Genomic DNA, 9,731 nt, shown 5'->3' with positions numbered 1-9,731 from the left:
ATGGGGTTTGGACGCCAGACAGTTCAAATTAACAGTCACTTATAACTTATAATTTGGACATCACTCAGAATAAGGCTACTCAATTCTTACAAAATAAGTTTATTATTATTTATGCAATAAACATAAGAAAATACAGATCGTTTCAGTCATAGAAACCGAAATAATGAAAACCAAAAAGTTCCCCTACGTGGGATTAATAAACGCACCCATAAGGAAATAAGGCTCTATTCATAAAAGAAACTTTTCACACACAAAAGGCAGAAAAAAACATTTAACCCCAAAATAATTCTTAACCAAAACAAAAAAGTTGTTCACTTTAAAGCTGCACTTCAATGGCGGCGATTTAGGCGTACGGGAGTTCGTGAACCCGAAAGCATGGGAAAGAGCAGTCAGATTCCGCTTAACACTCGGAGTTCTTTACAGCCAGTAACATCCAACGATTTAAACATACTGGTTCTCCACAAAAGTATTAAAGAAAGGATCTCAAACCCGTGATGTGCCTCCGAACCCTCAAAACTCCGCTCGCTAGTTTAATCACCTTGGCAGAATATTCCCGAAGTGTTCACCAGCCTCCTGAATCAATATCCACAAGGTTATAATCCACAGTAAGAGCATTAGAATGGTCCTTGGCAAACGCACACCATCAGTTCCGCCATTCCCACCTGGCGCTAATTTCCGCGTCCCGCTTTCTCTCACCTAGTCACCTGTTCTTTTTATTGCTTCCTAAGACCCCACCCTTCTCTTCATCTCTTTTTTTACTTCCGTTAATTAAAACACCACGGAATGGAACGGACTCCGCTTCTGCGTCACTAAATGGTAAATGGTGCAGTTATAGCCAAAGCGCTTTACACTGTGTCTCATTTACCCATTCGCACACCAATGATAGCAGAGCTGCCATACAAGGCGCTAACTTGCCATCGGGAGCAACTTGGGGTTCATTGTCTTGCCCAAGGACACTTTGGCATGTGGAGTCAGGCTGGCTGGGAACCGCCAACCCTACGATTAGTGGACAACCCGCTCTACCACCTGATCCACAGCCGCCCCTGTCACTGTGCAGCTATCTGTTACAAATGAATGGGAAAATATCCTTGGCATCCCTGCAATTCAAGGATGTTGTAATTGGTAAGTTGTGATGTCAAAAGTATCTGTACCAAGTTGATACTAAAATTTTAAAAAGAATGATACGATAAGTTTTTTTTTTTCAGTACCGGCAGTACCAAGTATTCTCCTGCTTTCTGATTGACTTTCTTTTGTAGGTATTAATTAACCGTGATTTACACTCAGCCATCTTACTGGAATTTGTGTAGGTTAGGAATAAGACTGAGGATGGAGTTGTACAGTTTTGTAGTGTGTATCATTTGTAAATATTGTTAACTTCTTTACCATAGCTATGCTGAGGGAGGTGTTGACTAAATTAGAGATGGAGCTGGACCAACAAACCACTGAGCTTGCTTCAACTACAGGTGTTCCAGGTGCAGTCTTTGGATACTGATGAAGATTTACTGCCCTACAAGATCTTCCTCAACTGCATAGTCTGGAGCAAAGGATGCAACAGAGCTCGGATTGCAAGCAAAAACTGGTGAGAATTTTTTTCTTTTTTTGTTAACAATTGCTTGCACAATTACACAGCTACTGAGAGTGTTTGTTTTCTCAAGGTGACACTCTCGTACTCAAAGCACAACATTCAACACCACTTTGATATGAGGGAACAGTTATGACCGAATCTTTGGTAGAGGAGCAAAACATGGAAAGCACACAGGGCAGGGTAACTGCAGGAGTAGTGAGAAGCACTGACACAGTTGACAAGGCAATACATGCTTATTAATTATTTATATTTATATTTTATATTATTTTATATTATATTATTGGTTTAAAAATCATCGGTTTCGGGTAAACTGGTTGGCGCTTATTGACAGGGCGGATGTGCTTGACTGCACTTGGCGCATATTGAAGAGGGTGATTGCTAATTCCCTGGCAAAGAACCTCAATTGGAGAGGAGTCAATGGAAAGACTTCACTGGCCACTCTCCAACTTGGAGAGGTCATGATTGGTAAGTATATCTGTTTACATACAGAATTAGCTGTCTCTCTCAGATGATATGTAAGGGGTAATCCACGGCTAGATGTGCACTAAACGATTTTAGTGCATGATGTGGAGGAAAAGAACCACTCGTTCAAATCGTCACCTAGCCATGGATTACCCCGCTTATACCATGGTCTTTCCACAATTAATAACATTTAAAGCTGTCATTGATTTTTGGAGCACAAACTTTGATTAGAAGTTTAAAATGACAGTTAATTTCTATTAGTTAGGTCGTTAGATCTGGAATTTTGCCCGATATAAATCAGACACAGAGATAAAGTAGTGTGATGAGATTACATTTATTTGAATGAATTGACAGATATCTATCAGAGACAGAGAGATTAAGCATGTATGAATTACCTGCATCATGTGCCTCTCAGCAGTCAGTCAGTGCGTTTACATGGACAACAACAATCCACTGTTAACCCGATTAAGACGATACTTTGATTAGGAAACTACCATGTAAACAGCAATTTTTAATTACCTTAATCTGATTAAAGTCAAGTTACTCGAAGTAAGCACTAATCGAATTAAGACATGTCGAGTACTCCTGTTTTAGTCGCATTATCAACGTGTATTACAGACATGTAAACACCTGAATCACATTATTAACGTCGTGTGAGTTTTCACCACATTTTGCGACAGGACACGTACACACACGGCAGTGCTCAACATTTTACGGCGAACAAGAGAGCACGGCTGCGTCCCAAACCGCATACTTGCCGACTATAGGCCTGTAGTAGGGAAAATGCATCTATCTCGGCTACTATAGAGACGCTAAGTGCACTTTTTGGGATGCAGCTCACGGCTTCAAGCAGTTGTCTACTTGCATGTACAGCATGACAAATAAATAACTGTGCTTAAAGCGTTCATAAAAAAAATTAAATAAAAACACCCAAAACTGTATACTATACCATAACGAAGACGAACTGTATATTGATACGTGAAATTCTGGAGGGACATCGGACGGCGTGGCGCGGTGACGTAATGACGTGGGCTGTTAATCTAATTATGTTCTATAACATGTAAAACGGGAACATGACAGGAGTATTCTAAAAGCGACTCATGTAAACACTTTAATCACGTTATTATCTTACTCAGAGTAAGGTCAATAATTAGATTACTGCTGTCCATGTAAACATAGTCAGTGTTGCGCAGCAGTAGTGTAGTAAAACTGAGAGTTGAATTACTTCACAAACAGTGATGGTACCACCTCATTGCTGAGAAATATAATGTAACTTTTCACCAGAAAAGATATTTTTTTTTGTTAAAGTTGCAGACAGCGCCGGCAAGAAGTGTCTGTGTGTACGAATGTGTGTTCACGAATGTCTCTGTATGCTTGAGTGTCTGTGCATGTGTGTGTGTTTGTGTGTGCATGTAGGCTGCGCGTTGATTTAGAAATGCTCACAGTGATCAAACTGACTGGAACTACCTGTGCAATAAACGGTTATAATGCACACCTTCCAGCCAATCAGAATCCAATATTCACAATCACTATTTTATACTCACCATGGTATAAATGTAATTAATGCTTAAGATTCATAATAACCTTACGATATGTATTGCTTTCTTCCAATGTTCATAGAAACCTCTTCACAGCTAATGCTGCAGAGATGGAGGTTGAGGGGACCATGAAGAGGTGGCTCCAGCTGGCATCAGATGGAGAGAAGACTTTTGAAAACTTTTGCAAAAAGAAGGTATTTAGAGTGTTTTAACTGTGGTGTCTTTGTTAATTTGTTAAAATGTTCATATTATAGTCTATTTTTGATTGTTTATAAAAGTCCTTGCTGTTTTTAAGTGGTTGAAATTGTGTGTGTGTTGGTACAGTAGCTGGGTGGCTATACAGTTGCGGTCAGAAGTTTACATACCCCTTGCAGAATCTACAAAATCTTAATACTCTTAACAAAATAAGATTGATCATAAAAATCCTGTTTCTTATTTAGTACCGCCATGAATAAGCTATTTCACATAACAGATGTTTACATATAGTCCACAAGATAATAGCTGAATTAATCAAAATTACCCCATTCAAAAGTTTACACACGTTTGATTCTTAATACTGTGTGTCGTTACCTGAACGACAGGTCCTTCACATACTTTGCTTTTCCTGCATATTTTAGCCCTTTCCAGTAGAGGTTATATGATGTTCCGATCCATCTTTTCACACTGAGGACAATCGAAAGACTCATACACGACTATTCCAAAAGGTGCAAACATTCGCTGATGCTCAAGAAGGTAACAGCATGCATTAAGAGCCTGGCTGAAACGTTGTAAACAGGATGATCATGTAAATTTTTTTGTCTTCTGGGATACTTCTTCTATGCTGTATTAACCATCTTTCTGTAATAAACCTTTTTCACCTCAGAGGACGAGTCTGCAAGTGTTGTCTAATTTCCACGACACAACTCAGTTTTTACATTTTTTAATTTTATTTTTAAGAAAAATAATTAAAATTCAATAACCTTTTGATTGTATGAGGTACCGGTAAATGAGAAAAAACATAGTACTACTTTCATAAAATGTCATGTGCAGCTTGATGCTAATTATAGTAATGTATAGTAAGCGACTCCGTTTCCCAGAATGCACCTCAGACTACAAACATGGCAAACACAAACTACAACTCCGAACCAACACACAGACATTGTTAACCTTCTCCAGAATACTAATCAGACAAACCTGTTACCAATGAACCCACTACATTAGAGAAGGAAATACTGGATGTGAAGTGCAGTAGTGCTAGTGTGTGTGAATAGACTGTCAGTTTAGATACTGACCCTGAACACTACTAACATGCAGTGCTTTCTTGGGGTGGTGCTGAAGTTGGAGTTGAACCGGTAAGAAAGATATTAGAGAGGCTTCCTTACACTCCTGAGTATGTTCAATTAGAACCTGCACCAAACTCCCCTGATTCAAGTCATCAGCTAATTAAGCGGCCTGCACAAGCTGGGATGGGTGCTTTAGAGCAGATAAAACACCAAATGTGTTAGATAAGAGTTCAGAGCCTGTGTTCTAGACACATGATTTAGAGTGGAGACTTAGGCTTAGACCTGAGCTTTGGAGTTATTCTGATTATAGGTTTCAGTGAGGAAGTGACTGAAGTTAAGGAGAGGAACTGAAAATAAAATTATAGTCTTTCTGAGTAAACAGAATAAGGCTATATTAGTGTTATGGGGGAAAAAATAAGCTTGTAGCAGTGCTGATGAAATACATGTACATGTCAAAAACTGCTAGAATGCTTTTTGGCCACAGCTGCTGTAAACCCACCCACATCCTAGAGATGAAACTGTTCTGTAATGAGGGATGGGCTAAAATTCCTCCAAGCTGATGTGCAGGACTGATCAACAGTTACCGGAAACGTTTGTTTGCAGTTGTTGCTGCACACCGAGGTCACACCAGATACTGAAAGCAAAGGTTCACATACTTTTGCCACACACAGGTATGCAATATTGGGTCATTTTCATCAATACATAAATGACCATGTGTAATATTTTTGTCTGTATCCTTTAATTAGGTTCTCTTTATCTACTTTTAATACTTGTGTGAAAATCTTATGATGTTTTAGGCCCTGGTAATGAAGATGTATAGAAGGTTCTAAAGGGTTCACAAACTTTTAAGCACCACTGTAAGTGGGATGTAAGGTCATAGCAGAAGAGCTCTTCCGCAAACACTACCGATGTGACCGTGGACCATGGGTTCTTAAGCCTAGACGAATCGCTTCCAAAAGACCACGCCTTAGCTCTGTCTTCAGCTGGAAATGGTTAGATGTCTCCGGCAGAGCTGGTTAAGCGAAAGGCACTTGAGTCTCACAACAGCCCATTTGTCGCGCCCATGCCAGATTTCTTGTTGTCTGGTGGAATGACCTGGTCACCTTCTTACCACAAATGGGTATACCACTAGCTTGGCCTAGGGTAGTGTGGCTGAGTGGTCCAAGGTGCTGGCTTTAGGCTCCAGTCTCTTCCGGGGTGTGGGTTCAAATCCCACTGCTGCCAGGGTAGTTAGCTTATGGTGGGTGATGTCTTGTCTCCAAAGGCTTTATGCAGGTTTTTCTCCCACACTTTCATGCTATACACCATGTAGCATGCTGCCTCACGAACGTCCCAATTCATACCCCCTTTTTCCACAGTTGTTGTGTATATCCAGGTAAGAATAAAAGTTACATTTCCATCCATCCATCTTCTATACCGCTTAATCCTTTTCCGGGTCATGGGTAAAAGTTACATTTTCCAAAGAAATTTAACTCGCTGAGATGGGCAGTCCATAGGTAGTCGGTACCTAGCCACCCAAGGACTGGATTGCATTGCGATGGCTCAACTAGGGAATTGTCCCGTTCTGTGAGACCTTTGGGCCGTCTCGCCGCATCGTCACCCTTCAGTTTATATGACAGCACAGCTCGTACCTGAAGACTTGACTAAAATCTATTTGAGAAGCAGTCATCTAGTCAGCTAACATTAAACCCTAATTTGCATAGTTTTCGTTAAAAGCAGTGGGCCTCGGACAAGGTGGCCGAGAGGTTAAGGCGATGGACAGCTAACCTGTTGTGCTCTGCACGTGTGTGTTCGAATCCCATCCTCGTTGCAAACTTGTTATTTTGCCTCCTCTTTACAACAATGGCTGGCTTTGTTGCAGTCTGTCTCACACCTACAAGGCCTACAAACGGAAAGCTTTGTACAGGTCCCTGAGCTAGCACTATAGAGAGTGGAGAAATGTGAAAAGCCAGCACTGTGGCTACACATTTTGCAACCGTGTGCTGTATTTCAGTGTTTGGACTCCACCAATCCACAGTCAGACAGATTGTGGTCGAATGAAGGAAATTCACGAGCATGGTTACCCTCCCCAAGCGTGGTCAACCAACAAAGATCACTCCAAGAGCAAGACATGTAATTGTCCATGAGGTCACAACGGATCCCAGGGTAACTTCTAAGCAACTAAAGACCTCTCTCGCATTGGCAAATTTTAATGTTCATGAGTCCACCATAATGAGTACACTGAACAACAATGGAGTGCATGGCAGGATTGCAAGGAGAAAGCCACTGCTTTCCATAAAGAACATTGCTTCCTGCATGCAGTTTGCTAAAGATCACATGGACAAGGCTACTGGAAAAAATGTTTTGTGGACAGGTGAGACCAAACTATAACTTTTTGGTTTAAATGAGAAGGGTTCTGTTTGGTGGAAGGAAAACACTGCATTCCAGCATAAGACCCGTATCCCATTTCTGAAAAATGGTGGTGGTAGCATTACAGTTTGGGCCTGTTTCGCTGCATCTGGGCCAGGACGGCTTGCCATCATTGATGGAACGATGAATTCTGAATAATACCAGCAAATTCTAAAAGAAAATGTCAGGACATCTGTCCGTAAAATGAATCTCAAGAGAAAGTGGGCCATGCAGCAAGACAATGCTGGCCCAAATTTAGCCTATTACCCAAAAACACTTAAAATTCAATATAGAAGCAAATACTCACATCTGTGAACCCAGTTGGAGATAGAAAAAAAGACACCAGCCGTGAGTGAGAAGAAGCAAGGGTCCAGATTTATTGGTTCCGTTCCATCACACGAGATCCACACCAATGAGAATTCTCAGAAGTGATCTGACACCTGTATTTACACAGTAGATAACCAATATATTTCAGAAAGACTATGATATCAATACCAATAGGGTTAAAAAAAGAGCTCATCTACATTACCATTATGTTTTCAAAAGAGGCTTATCAAATTTACCATTATGTTTTGAAAGAGGCCTTTCTGGATACCATTAGGATTGAAAGTGAGAGAGAGACAAAACAATTTAGAGAGACCTTGGTCTCATTGTTATCTCGCGGGGGCAGCTTGACTCAGCTACCCTTATAAATGGCTCCTCATGGTTTTCTCTTAAAATTAAGGCCTCCATCGTCTGAGACAAGAATCTTCACCATCTGAATTATGAGTAAGTTTCTTTTACATTTTTCTGTATTTCTGGTTTATAATTTATTTTCATATTTGCTCTATATCTCTATTTTATATATAGTTATACTGCTTGCAAATTGTTTACTGTACTTCCTACTTCATAATATCATTATATTACCCTTCTAATATCCTACATATCCTACTACTCTTTATATTACCCTTATAACATCTTAATACTCCTTTTTATTATTCTTATAATGTTATAATGTTATATGTGTGTGTGAGAGAGAGAGACAGAGAGTGTGTGTGTGTTATGTCTGTACGCCTGCCCTTGACTGTACGAGAGTGTGTGTGTTTGCACTCCTCAGCTCTTATACTTCTCTGTGACTAATAAACCATAGTGTGTTACTCTTAAAGATCTTAAAGTGTGAATCCAATTTGTCAGTATCCGCCTAATACCGCTTCTGTGTGTCTAGGTGCCCGTCGTCATTTTTTCTTCTCTCCTTTACTGGAGGGGCTGGATTTAGATCTGAACACTCACTATCAGCTCGCGCATGTCACTGCTGACATCATGGTGATACTTAACATTCTTCGCAGCACCCCCTCTGGAAATGGAAATGCAGGGTCCCCCCCTCTCAGATACAGAATCCACCCCGTGAATGTGTGTATTGACGCCTCTACACAGACAGACCCTCCCTCCAGCTTTCAGTCTGAGGATGATGTCACCTTCTCTGTTCTAGGCTCTGACCATTCTTCCCTCTTCTCACCTGTCAGTCCACCGTACTCTCAGTGGTCTCCTTATTTCACCTTTGCTGACTATCCCATGTCCCCAGGACACACCCCATTTTCTTCCCCCTACCGCTCTCCTCAAGATTACGCACCCACCAGTCCTGTGAATTTTCAATAAAATTACATATTACTCATACTAGGTCTCCCTCATGTTTATTTCATGTCATTTTTATCCACAACAACAACAACCCTAAGCACACAAGTCGTTCTACCAAAGAATGGTTAAAGAAGAATAAAGTCAATGTTTTGGAATGGCCAAGTCAAGGTCCTGACCTTAATCCAATAGAAATGCTGTGGAAGGACCTGAAGCAAGCAGCTCATGTGAGGAAACCCACCCACATCCTAGAGATGAAACTGTACTATAATGAGGGATGGGCTAAAATTCCTCCAAGCTGACGTGCAGGACTGATCAACAGTTACTGGAAATGTTTGTTTGCAGTTGTTGCTGCACACCGAGGTCACACCAGATACTGAAAGCAAAGGTTCACATACTTTTGCCACTCACAGGTATGCAATATTGGATCATTTTCATCAATAAATAAATGACCATGTGTAATATGTTTGTCTGGTTTCTTTAATTAGGTTCTCTTTATCTACTTTTAATACTTGTGTGAAAATCTTTATGATGTTTTAGGTCCTGGTAATGAAGATGTATAGAAAGTTCTAAAGGGTTCACAAACCTTCAAGCACCACTGTAAGTGGGATGTAAGGTCATAGCAGAAGAGCTCTTCCGCAAACACTACCGATGTGACCGTGGACCATGGGTTCTTAAGCCTAGACGAATCGCGTCCAAAAGACCACGCCTTAGCTCTGTCTTCAGCTGGAAATGGTTAGATGTCTCCGGCAGAGCTGGTTAAGTGAAAGGCACTTGAGTCTCACAACAGCCCATTTGTCACGCCCATGCCAGATTTCTTGTTGTCCGGCGGAATGACCCGGTCACCTTCTTACCACGAATGGGTTTACCACCACGTCAGCCCGG

General features: G+C 40.9%; 1 long non-coding RNA gene across 1 annotated transcript; it reads left to right on the top strand.

The window, feature by feature from the left end:
* The first annotated feature begins 565 nt into the window (after window positions 1–565).
* LOC128629777 (uncharacterized) lies at window positions 566–4,259 on the top strand. The gene is made up of 3 exons (XR_008394161.1): window positions 566–1,579; window positions 1,917–2,050; window positions 3,668–4,259. It is a non-coding gene; the product is annotated as an uncharacterized LOC128629777 (long non-coding RNA).
* Window positions 4,260–9,731: the final 5,472 nt, after the last annotated feature.

The sequence above is a fragment of the Ictalurus punctatus genome, unplaced genomic scaffold, assembly GCF_001660625.3.
Source record: "Ictalurus punctatus breed USDA103 unplaced genomic scaffold, Coco_2.0 Super-Scaffold_100, whole genome shotgun sequence".
Classification (NCBI taxonomy): domain Eukaryota; kingdom Metazoa; phylum Chordata; class Actinopteri; order Siluriformes; family Ictaluridae; genus Ictalurus; species Ictalurus punctatus.
This window is presented reverse-complemented; position numbering and strand designations above follow the sequence as displayed.